Source organism: Nicotiana tabacum, chromosome 13, assembly GCF_000715075.1.
Source record: "Nicotiana tabacum cultivar K326 chromosome 13, ASM71507v2, whole genome shotgun sequence".
Lineage (NCBI taxonomy): Eukaryota > Viridiplantae > Streptophyta > Magnoliopsida > Solanales > Solanaceae > Nicotiana > Nicotiana tabacum.
In genome coordinates this window covers 64,386,561-64,399,358 of record NC_134092.1, presented here as the reverse complement: position 1 = coordinate 64,399,358, position 12,798 = coordinate 64,386,561, and positions in this window count along the sequence as shown.

Here is a 12,798-nt window from a genome sequence, read left to right as displayed (position 1 = left end):
TATTTTTAAAATGGATAATGTTATTCTAACATTGGCTTGCCTAGCAAATGAAATGTTAGGCGCCGTCACGGTCCGGAGGTGGGAATTTCAGGTCGTTACAATTGGTATTAGAGCACTAGGTTACATAGGTCTCACGAGTCACGAGCAAGCTTAGTAGAGTCTAAAGGATCGGTACGGAGACGTCTGTACTTATCTCTCAGAGGCTATGAAGTTTAAGAACAATATCACTTCTTTCTTATTCTGTCGTGCGATTTTATTCTATCATCGATGATTGAACCATTCTACTCTTATTATCTCGCAGATGGTGAGAACGCGTAATACGTCTACCGATGGATAGGGACCCGAACCCCCTGTGGCAACTATGGCCAGGGGTAGAGGTCGAGGCTGAGGTCGTGCTAAAGGCCGAGGCTGAGGCCGAGGTAGAGCTCATCCAGAGCTCGAGTAGCTGCACCTGTTGAAGAACCTCAGATAGACCTTCAGGAGGAGGTCCCAGTTCAGAATGTACCAGTTGGACCAGTTCAGGTCCCGCAAGGATTCATAGCCACTCCAGTGCTTCAGGACGCTCTAGTCCGATTGGTGAGTCTTATGGAGGGTGTGGCCCAGAATGGTACATTTCCAGTGGCACCAGCCATCTCACAGGCTGGGGGAGGAGCACAAACTCCCACTACTCCCGCCCCGGAACAGATGGCTCCCCAGAACCAGGCTCCAGCAGCCCCGCCAGTTAGGGTAGTTCAGCCAGTTGTTACAGCACAGACCGGTGATAGGTCCGCCATGTCTTTTGAGGCCTTATTGAGACTGGATACGTTCACTAAGCTCTTTCCAGTTCACTTCAGTGGTACACCTTCTGAGGACTCACAGGATTATCTTGAACGCTGCCATGAGGTGCTGCGGAACATGGGTATAGTTGAGATCAATGGGGTTGATTTTGCTGTATTCCAGATGACGGGTTACTCCAAGAGGTGGTGGAGAGATTACGCATTGACCCGACCAATCGTACCACCTGCACTTACCTGGGAGCAGTTCTCTCAGCTATTTCTGGATAAGTTCCTCCCTATCACACTGAGAGAGGAATTTCGCAAGCAATTCGAGTGTCTACAGCAGGGCAGTATGACTGTTACTCAGTATGAGTCCTGTTTTGTGGATTTGGCCCGTCATGCTCTCCTTTTACTACCTACGGAGGGAGAGAGAGTGAGGAGGTTCATTGAGGGACTCACTCACCCTATCAGACATCAGATGGCCAAGGAGACCGGAAGTGAGATTTCTTTTCAGGCGGCTGCTAATGTCGCAAGGAGGATCGAGATGGTTCTTGCACAGGAAATAGAGCAGAGGTCCGATAAGAGGCCTCGTCAGTTCGGTGGTTACAGTGGTGCCTCTTCTGGAGGCCGGGGTAATTTTGGTAGGGGTCATCCTCTCAGACCGTTTCATTCAGCACTTCATGTATCTCCCGGTGCTTCAAGGAGTCATGGTCCTATTATGCCTTACTCTGGGAAGCCAGTATTCAGTGCACATTCAGCTCCTATCAGTGCACCACCACTCCAGAGTTACTACAGTGGTTATCCAGCCCATCTGGGTCAGCTTTAGCTTTAGCAGCCATGGCATCAGGATGGGTGTTATGAGTGTGGGAACATTGGTCACATCATGAGGTATTGCCCTAGATTGGCGAGTAACAGATCTTGGCAAGATTCTCGTGCCATCATACCGGCACTGATTTCTTCACCGCCTGCTCAGCCAGCTAGAGGTAGGGGTCAGGCAACTAGAGGTGAAGGTCAGGCCATTAGAGGTGGAGGTCAGGCCATTAGAGGTGGAGGTCAGACCGTTAGAGGTGGAGGCCAGCCAGTTAGAGGCCGTCCCAAAGACGCAGTACAGAGTGGTAGGGCCCAGACTCGGTTTTATGCTTTTCCAGCTAGGCCTGAGGCCGATTCATCTGATGCTGTGATCACATGTATTATTCCAGTTTTCCATAGAGATGCTTCAGTTCTATTTGATCCAGGATCTACTTATTCTTATGTGTCCTCCTATTTTGCTTCATATTTGGTTGTGCCTTGTGATTCTCTGAGTGCTTCTGTGTGTGTATCTATACCGGTGGGAGACTCTGTGGTAGTAGATCATGTCCATCATTCGTGTGTGGTTACTATTGGTAATCTTGAAACTAGTGTAGATCTTCTACGTCTTGATATGGTAGATTTTGATGTCATCTTGGGTATGGATTGGCTGTCTCCTTATCATGCTATATTGGACTGTCATGCCAAGACAGTGACCCTAGCTATGCCGGGTTACCTCGATTAGAGTGGAAAGGAACTCTTAGCCATTCTACCAGTAGGGTTATTTCTTATATGAAAGCTCAGCGTATGGTAGAGAAAGGATGTCTAGCCTATTTGGCTTATATTCGCGATCCCAATGCGGATGTCCCTTCTATGGACTCAGTACCAGTTGTTCGGGAATTTTCAGAAGTATTTCCTGCAGATCTGCCGGGGATGTCACCCGACAGAGATATTGACTTCTGTATTGATTTGGCTCCGGGCACTCAGCCTATTTCTATTCCACCATACCGTATGGCCCCGCCAGAGTTGAAAGAATTGAAAGAGTAGTTACAAGACTTTCTTGATCATGGATTCATTAGACCCAATGTCTCGCCCTGGGGTGCACCCGTATTATTTGTAAAGAAGAAAGATGGCTCGATGCATATATGTATAGACTATCGGTAGTTGAACAAGGCCACTATCAAAAACAAATATTCGCTGCCAAGAATTGATGACTTATTTGATCAACATCAGGGTGCCAAGGTATTTTCTAAAATTGATTTGAGATTTGGTTACCATCAGTTGATGATTAGGGCATCTGATGTCCCTAAGACAGCTTTTCGGACTCGGTATGGGCATTATGAGTTCCTAGTGATGTCATTTGGGTTGACAAATGCTCCAGCAGCATTTATGGATTTGATGAATCGGGTGTTCAAGCCTTATTTGGATTCTTTTGTGGTTGTATTCATTGATGATATCTTGATTTACTCCAGCAATCGAGAGGAGCATGAGCAGCATCTTCGAAGTGTGCTTCACACCTTGAAGAATAATCAGTTATATGCCAAATTTTCAAAATGTGAGTTTTGGTTAGACTCAGTTGCCTTTTTGGGACATGTTGTATCAGCAGAAGGCATAAAGGTGGATCCTAAGAAGATTGAGGCTGTTCAGAATTGGCCTAGACCTACTTCGGTTACAGAGATCCGGAGTTTCCTGGGTTTTGGTAGGTTATTATCGTCGGTTCGTGGAAAGGTTTTAATCTATAGCAAGCACATTGACCAGACTAACCCAGAAAGGTGTTCCATTCAGATGGTCAGACGAGTCTGAGTTGAGCTTTCAGAAGCTCAAGACCGCTTTGACTACGGCGCCAGTATTGGTATTACCCACAGGCTCAGGATCGTATACGTTATATTGTGACGCATCTCACATTGGGCTTGGTGCAGTATTAATGCAAGATGGCAAGGTAATTCCATATGCGTCGCGGTAGTTGAAAGTTTACAAGAAGAATTATCTTGTTCATGACTTAGAATTGGCAGCCATTGTTTATGCGCTGAAGATTTGGAGGCATTACCTCTACGGTGTCTCATGTGAGGTATTTACTGATCATCGTAGCCTTCAGTATCTATTCAAACAAAAAGATCTTAATTTGAGGCAGAGAAGATGGTTGGAGTTGTTGAAAGACTATGATATCACCATTTTGTATCACCCCGGAAAGGCCAATGTGGTGGCCGATGCTTTGAGTAGAAAGGTTGTGAGTATGGGCAGTCTTGCGTATATTCCGGTTGGTGAGAGGCCATTAGCTGCAGATGTTCAGACTTTGGCTAATCAGTTCGTGAGGTTAGATGTTTCAGAACCCAGTCAGGTTCTAGGTTGTACAGTCGCTCGGTCTTCTTTATATGAGCGCATTAGAGAGAGGCAGTATGATGATCCTCATTTACTTGTCCTTAAGGACACGGTGCGGCACGGTGATGCCAAACAGGTTGCTGTGGGGAAGATGGAGTTCTGCGAATGCAGGGCCGTATTTGTGTGCCTAATGTGGATGGGCTTCGTGAATTAATTCTTGAAGAGGCACACAGTTCCAGGTATTCTATTCATCCAGGTACTGCTAAAATAGATCAAGATTTGCGGCAACATTATTGGTGGAGGAGAATGAAAAAGGATATAGTTGCACATGTAGCTCGGTGTCTGAATTGTCAGCAAGTTAAGTACGAGCATTAGAGACCTAGTGGTTTGCTTTAAAAGTTAGAAATTCCTGAGTGGAAGTGGGAGTGTATCACTATGGATTTTGTTGTTGGGCTCCCATGGACTCAGAGAAAATTTGACGCAGTTTGGGTCATTGTGGACAGGTTGACCAAGTCAGCCCATTTCATTCCAGTGGCAGTTATCTATTCTTCAGAGAGGTTAGCTGAAATTTACATTCTTGAGATTGTCCGCCTTCATGGTGTTCCCGTGTCTATTATTTCAAATCGAGGTACGCAGTTTACCTCACATTACTGGAGGGCTGTATCGCGTGAGTTAGGCACGCGGGTGGAGTTGAGTACAACATTTCATCCAAAGACAGACGGACAGTCAGAGCGCACTATTCAGATATTGGAAGATATGCTTCGCGCTTGTGTTATAGACTTTGGAGGTTCTTGGGATCATTTTTTACCACTTATGGAGTTTGCTTATAATAATAGCTACCAGTCGAGCATTCAGATGGCTCCATATGAGGCATTATACATAAGGCGATGCCGATCGCCAGTTGGTTGGTTTGAACCGGGAGAGGCTCGGTTGTTGGGTACCAATTTGGTACAGGATGCCTTGGATAAGGTCAAGATTATTCAGGATCGACTTCGCACAGCTCAGTCTAGGCAAAAGAGTTATGCCGACCGTAAAGTTCATGATATTGCATTCATGGTTGGAGAACGAATATTGCTCTAGGTTTCACCTATGAAAGGTATAATGAGGTTCGGAAAGAAGGGCAAGTTGAGCCCTAGGTATATCGGACCCTTTGAAATTCTTGAAAGGGTAGGTGAAGTAGCCTACAGGCTTGCATTACCACCTAGTTTATCAGCGGTTCATCCGGTGTTCCATGTGTCTATGCTCCGAAAATATCATGGTGATCTGTCCCATGTGTTAGATTTCAGCTCAGTCCAATTGGACGAAGATTTGACTTACGAGGAGGAGCCGGTGGCTATTCTAGCCCGGCAGGTCCGATAGTTGAGGTCTAAGAGTTATCCTTTAGTTCGGGTGTAATGGAGAGGTCAGCTGGTAGAGGCATCTACCTGGGAGTCCGAGTCGGATATGCGGAGTAAATATCCACACCTTTTCTCCAACTCAGGTACTTTTTCTAACTCCATTCGAGGACGAACGTTTTTTTAGAGGTGGAGAATGTGATGACCCAAAAATGTCATCTTTAAATTTAATAAGTAATTCTATGTTCTAAGACCTCGAAAAGCACCATTTATCATTCCTTGACTTGCGTGCGCAGTCCGTACATTTTTTCGGAAAGTTTTTATGTGAAAAATGGATTAAAATGGAAAATAGAGCTTTAAAACTCAATAAAGTTGACTTTGGTCAACATTTTGAGCAAACGGGCCCGGATCAGTGTTTTGAAAATTCCAATAGGTATGTATCGTGATTTGGGATTTGGGTGTATGTCCGGATTCGAATTCTGAGGTCCCTATCCCGAGTTATGGAATTTTGATGAAAAATTAAAAGCTTAAAAGCTTAATGATTTCTAAGAAATTACTGATATTGAATTTATTGACCTCGGGTCCATATTTTGGTTCCGGAGCCCGGTATAGGTCCACTATAACATTTATGAGTTATCTACCGAATTTGGTGAGAATCGGAGTTGATTTGACGTGATTCAGACATCCGGTTGTAAAAATATAAGTTTTAAAGTTTTCTTGAAAACTTCCTTTAATTTGGTGTCGTATTCATAGTTCTAGGTGTTATTTTGGCAATTCGATCGCGCGAGCAAGTTTGTATGATGTTTTAGAACTTGTGTGCATGTTTGGTTTGGAGCCCCGAGGGCTCGGGTGAGTTTCGGATAGGCTACAGGATGATTTTGGACGTAGGAAATCTGGTTTTCTACAGACTTCAGGCTTCTGGTATGTTCTTCTTCGCGTTCGTGAAGGTACTCTCGCGAATGCGAAGAGCAATCTGGGCTGGCACATTTTATGCTTCATGTTCGCGACATAGCGACCGCATTCACGAAGGCTTGAGGTTCAAAGCTTCGCCTTCGCGTTAGAAGCCTCGTGTTTGCGAAGGGAAAGAGACTGGCCAGGAAAAATTAACCTTCGCGTTCGTGAAGGGCATCTCGCGTTCATGAAGGCCAAGCCAGGCATGCATCGCGTTCGCGAAGAGTAAAATTTGACAGCACATAATTGTGTTTCGCGAACGCGAGGCACTGACCGCATTCACGAAGGGTAAAAATCCCAGAAACAGAACTTAAGTTCTGGAAATGGGGTTTCGACCCATTTTCAATTCTTTCCCATTTTTGAGCTCGGGTAAGGCGATTGTTGGGTGATTTTCACGGAAAAATATTGGGGTAAGTGTTCCTTATCCTATATTGATTATATTTCATGATTTCATACTCATTTATATCATGAATCCGTGAATTTATGGAAGAAAAATCAGATTTTTATAAAATCTTCCAAAAACGAAAAATTAAGATTTGAAGGTCCATTTGATATCGGAATTGGACAAATTTGGTATGGTTGAACTCGTATCGGAATGGGTGTTCGGATTTCGCAAGTTTTTCCGGGATTTGATACGTGGGTCCGACTGTCGAATATTTTAATGAATTTTGAATTTTTATCCGAAAAATTTATAAATTCATATGGAATTAATTCCTATGATTAGTATTGAATATTTTGAATTGTTTGTGAATAGCTTTGAAGCTTTCAGAGGCAAATTTAAAAAGAAAAGTTGTGGTTGAACAATTGATTAGAATTTGCAAAGCGAGGTAAGTGTCGGGGTTAACCTTTACTTGAGGGAATAGAACCCTTAAATTGTTTGTTATGTGAATTGCATGTAAACGACGTATAGGCGAGGTGACGAGTGTCTATACGTCGTCAAATTAATTGTTTGCCTGCTTACTTGAAAAATCATAAATTATTTTTAATCATAAATTAATTATTATAATAATTATTTCTCTCTTATTCTTTGCAAATATAAATTCTTGAATTCCTGCATTAATTGTTACATGCTATTTGAATTATGTGCCTTAATTGTTATTTGACATTTAGCATAATAAATATTAAACTGCCTATTTGCTCCCTGATTTTTATAATAATTTGCTATTTGTGATTGTTTGCTTCATAATTAAACCATAATTATTGTATGCTTGTTGTCTTGTAATTTTATATTAATTGTTACATTTATTGAAAAAAAAAATTCTATAAGAATTGGTAAATGAAAATGTTGGAGGAGCGGGTTGCACGCCGCAACATGATTGATTATAATAAATATATTGGAGGATCGGGTTGCACACCGCAACAGACTTATTAAAAGTCTAAATTGGAGGATCGGGTTGCACGCCGCAACAGACATATTAAAAGTCAATATTGGAGGATCGGGTTGCACGCCGCAACAGACTTATTAAAAGTCAATATAGGAGGATCGGGTTGCATGCCGCAACAGACTTGTTAAAAAGTTAATATTGGAGGGTCGGATTGCACGCCGCAACAGACTTGATTAAAATGAATATGTTGGAGGAGCGGGTTGCACGCCGCAGCAGAACTGAATGTGGATATATTGTGAGAGCGGGTTGCACGCTGCAACAAAAATAATGGAAATGATAATTGGTTATGACTGCTGAGTTGCCTTCAATTATTATAAATGAATTACCTAATTTATTCCTATTATTGTTGTTGTTACTAATATTGCGTACAGGTTAATGTAAGTGAACCGCCTTAGCCTCGTCACTACTTCGTCGAGGTTAGGCTCAGCACTTACCAGTACATGGGGTCGGTTGTACTGATACTACACTCTGCACTTCTTGTGCAGATTTTGGAGTTGGTCCCAGCGGCGTACCATAGACTTGCTCGGATTTCAGCTATCAGAGGAGACTTGAGGTATAACTGGATGGCGTTCGCAGTTCTGAAGTCCCCGTCTATTGTACTTTAGCTGTGTGTTTATTTCCAAACAGCTTTTTTTATTCAGACCTTTATTTGTATTTATTCTAGAAGCTCGTAAACTTGTGACACCAATTCTGGGATGGTATTTAGACACCGTTATTATTATGAATTATTTCAAAATTGCTTCCGCATTTGCTTCCTAGTTATTAATAAATTTAAAAATTATTTTTAAAATGGATAATGTTATTCTAACGTTGGCTTGCCTAGCAAGTGAAATGTTAGGCGCCATCACGGTTCAGAGGTGGGAATTTTGGGTCGTGAAAGTTGGTATCAGAGCACTAGGTTACATAGGTCTCATGAGTCACGAGCAAGCTTAGTAGAGTTTGAAGGATCGGTACGGAGAGGTCTATACTTATCTCTCAGAGGCTTTGAAGTTTAGGAACAATATCACTTCTTTCTTAGTATGAAGTCTAGAGGTGGGAATTTCGGGTCATGACATATTTCTTTTAGTTTCGGAGTGTTTTGGGACACTTAGTCCCTAAACGGAAGCTTAAGCCTTAGCATTTTAACTGTAGTCGGAACTATGTGAAGACGACTCCGGAATGGAGTTCTGTCGGTTCCTTTAGCTCCTTTGGGTGATTTTGGACTTAGGGGCGTGTCCGGATTGTGTTTTGGAGGTCTGTAGCTGATTTAGGCTTGAAATGGCAAAAGTCACATTTTTGGAGATTTTGACCGGAAGTGGACTTTTTGATATCGGGGTCGAATTTTAATTCCGGAAGTTGGAGTAGGTCTATAATGTTGAATATGACTTGTGTGCAAAATTTGAGGTCAATCAGACGAGGTTTGATAGAGTTTAGCATCGGTTGCTGAAATTTGATGTTTCAAGTTCATTAAGTTTGGATTGGAGAGTGATTCGTGTTTTGAGCATTGTTTGATATGATTTGAGGGCTCGACTAAGTTCGTATGGTATTTTAGGACTGGTTGGTATGTTTGGTTGAGGTCTTGGGGGCCTCGGGTGAGTTTCGGATGCTTAACGGATCATTTTGGACTTGTGAAAGATAGCAGATTTTTTGGTTTTCCCAGTTGCTAGTTTCCTTCTTTGCGTTCGCGAGGGGTGTTCTGCGTTCGCGAAGAGGAGCTGGAGGCAGGAGGAAGATTGTTCTTCATATTCATGAAGTGGGGTTGCGATCGCGAAGGGGTTGTTAGGCAGTGGATTGCAAACGCGAGAAGGGCAATGCGTTCGCGTAGAGAAAGTTGAGCGGCTGGGACCCCAGGCCTTTTTGCCTACGCGTTTGCGATGTTGATCCCTTGTTCGCGTAGGGTTGAGCTGAGTGGTCTTCACATTCGATAAAAGGGTATCACATTCGTGATGAAGGGATTCTGGCCCAAAGTAAGTTTGTGCTTCGCGAACGCGAGGGTCCTTCAGCATTCGCGAAAAAGGATTTGCCTGGGCAGAATATAAGATTTCAAAAACGAGGGTTTTACCATTTTTATCAAAACTTGGGTTTGAGAGCTCGGATTTGGGTGAGATTTTGAGGGATTTTCATAGACATCAATTGGGTAACGATTCTTCACTTGATTTTGGTTATATCCCAATAATCTATCACTAATTTCATCTTTTAATTTCGGATTTGGGTGGAAAATTTGAGAAAAATGGGAAGAAGTTCTTCCTCTAAGATTTTGGATTTTGATTGAGATTTTGATATCGGATTTGGATAATTTTGGTATGAGTGAACTCGTGAGTGAATGGGTGTTCATATTTTGTGATGTTTACCCGATTCCGAGACGTTGGCCCGGGGAGGCTTTTTAGGGTGATTTTCGAAATTCTTGTTAAAGTCTTGATTTCATTAATTAAATTAGTCTATTATAGTTGTATCTATGGTATAAAATTGTTTTTGGCTAGATTTGGGCCATTCAAAGTCAGATAATCGAGAAAAGGGCATTCTTACTGATTGATTGAGCTTCGTTCGGGGTAAGTGGCTTGCAAAACCTTGTGTGGGGGAAATCCCCTTAGGGTTCCGTACTGTTGTGATATGTGAGCGCTGTGTACGTGAGGTGGCGAGTACATATACGGGCTATTTGTTGTAAAACCCGATTTATTTTACTGCATATTAACCTGTTTTTCCTTTAATTTGAGTTATACCGTTTAAATGAGTATTAGTCTGTTTTCATTCTTAATTGAGCTATTTCAATATGTGTAGTTATCCTGTTTAGTCTAATATCACATGTCTACATGCTTTAGCTGCTTATTTGAACTCAGTGAAGCATGATGCCTAGTTGATTTCCTGCTTTTTCCTTGTTCTTTATCATTATAACTGTAGAAATCTTGTTGTTAACTTTCGTATTTATCGGTTTGAGCTGTGTGTTTACTTTTGAGACTACGAGGTGGTTCCTCGGGAGTTCTCCCTGCACATTTACTTTTAAGACTACGAGGTGGTACCTCGGGAGTTCTCCCTGCATATTTACTTTTGAGACTACGAGGCGGTACCTTGGGAGTTCTCCCTGCACATTTACTTTTGAGACTACGAGGCGGTACCTCGGGAGATCTCTTTGCTTCTTTACTTCGGGACTACGAGACGGTATCTCGGGAGATCCCCTGCTGTTTACCCTTGTGTTGTACTGCTATTTTTGCTGTGTTTTCCTTTTGTTAAATTCCAGTCTCTTAATATACTGTTATATTCCCCTGCTCTATTTATTATATACCAGTGAGCCTGACCTGACCTCGTCACTACTCGACCAAGATTAGGCTTGGCACTTACTGGGTACCGTTGTGGTGTACTCATGCTACTCTTTTGCACATGTTTTTATGTGCAGATCTAGGTACTTCTTATCAGCCCCGCTATTAGCTGAGAGTGTTTGCTGTTGTACGGAGACTTCAAGGTACATCTACCGCGTCTACAGACCTAGGAGTATCCCTCTATTCTCCCCTATGTCAAACACTTCTTATATTCCTTTTATTAGACTCTGGTGTATAGAGATGCTATTTTCCTTTTGTAGCTTGTGACTTACGATGTTTCGGGTTTTGGGAAGACTGTGTATTTATAGAGTATTGGTTATTGTACATGCCGAGTGGCATTGTTACTAGTTATTCAGTTATCCACTACTGTTAGTTGCCAAGTTTTACTTGTCATTTTCTGCAATTTGTTAGGCTTACCTAGTCGTAGAGACTAGGTGCTATCACGACATTATACAAAGGGAGTTTGGGTCGTGACAAGTTGGTATCAGAGCTTTAGGTTCATAGGTGTCGTGAGTCACAAGCCAGTTTATTAGAGTCTCGCAGATCGGTACGGAGATGTCTGTACTTATCTTCGGGAGGCTATGGAACTGTTAGGAAAAATTACACTCCTTGATTCCTTGTCGTGCGAAAATTGTTGACTTCAAAATTCTAAACTTTTGTATTCTATTCTCTCACAGATGGTGAGGACACGTACGGGCGGATCTGATGACCTGGCACTCACACCCCCTGCTAGAGCCGCGAGAGTTTGGGGCCGGGTTAGAGGCCGAGGACATCCACGCGGTGCAGCCAGAGCACCTGCTCGAGCTACTACAGAGGAGCCCTCAGTAGCTCCAGTTGAAGGGCACACACCTGAGGTACCTGTTGTTGCACTATCCCTCTAGGAGACTCTACCCATTTTCTGAGCATGTTTAGCACCTTAGCTCGGTCTAGATTGATTTCACTTGCTCCTGCCACATCTCAGGCCGGGGGAAGAGCACAGACTGCCATCGCCGGTACTCCAGAGCAGCGGGTTTAGGTCGACCAGGTTCTAGAGATTATACCGATGCAGTCGGTAGCTCCAGCTTAGCCCGAGGTTAGGGCAGCAGTTTCTGAGGCGGAGCAGCTCAGACTTGAGAGGTACAAGAAATACCACCCTCTTACCTTAAGTGGATTGGCGTGAGAGGATACACAGGGTTTTCTGGAGGAGTGTCACCGCATTCTCCGTACTATAGGTGTAGCGGAGTCGAGTGGGGTTTCTTTTATTGCATTCCAGCTTAGAGGAGCAGCCTATCAGTGGTGGCGTGCTTATGAGTTGAGTAGTCCGGTTGAGGCAGCTTCACTTATATGGACTCAGTTCTCGGACATGTTTTTGAGAGAGTATGTCCCTCAAATCCTCAGGGACGCATGGTGCATGGAGTTTGAGCGGCTGCGCCAGGGTGCTATGACTGTGTCAGAGTATGCACTTCATTTCAGTGATTTGCCTGGACATGAACCGGCCTTGGTTGCCACAGTTCGAGAGAGGGTTCGTCGTTTAATTGAAGGACTCCACCCCACTATCAGGATTAGTATGGCTCGGGAGTTAGAGATGGATATTTCTTACTAGCAGGTTGTGAGTATTGCTAGGAGATTGGAGGGCATGCTCGCTCGGGATAGAGAGGAGAGGGAGGCCAAGAGGTCCCGAAAGTCTGGCACTTATAGTGGTACTCGTGCCCCAGCTGCAGTTCGCCATGGTAGGGGCTATGGGAGTCGCCCCATCCATTCAGCACTTCCAGCCGCCAGTGGTATTCCAGCCCCATCTAGGCCCCAGGAGCCTTATTATGTACCGCCAGTATTTAGTGCACCTCCTGCATGGGGTGCTTTTAGCGGTCAGTCCAACAGACCTGGCCCAAGCCAGTCACAGCAACCACGCCCTCCGAGAGCTTGTTTTCAGTGTGGCGACACTCACTGTATGGTGAGGGACTGCCCCAGACTTAGGAGGGGTGCACCTCCACAGACT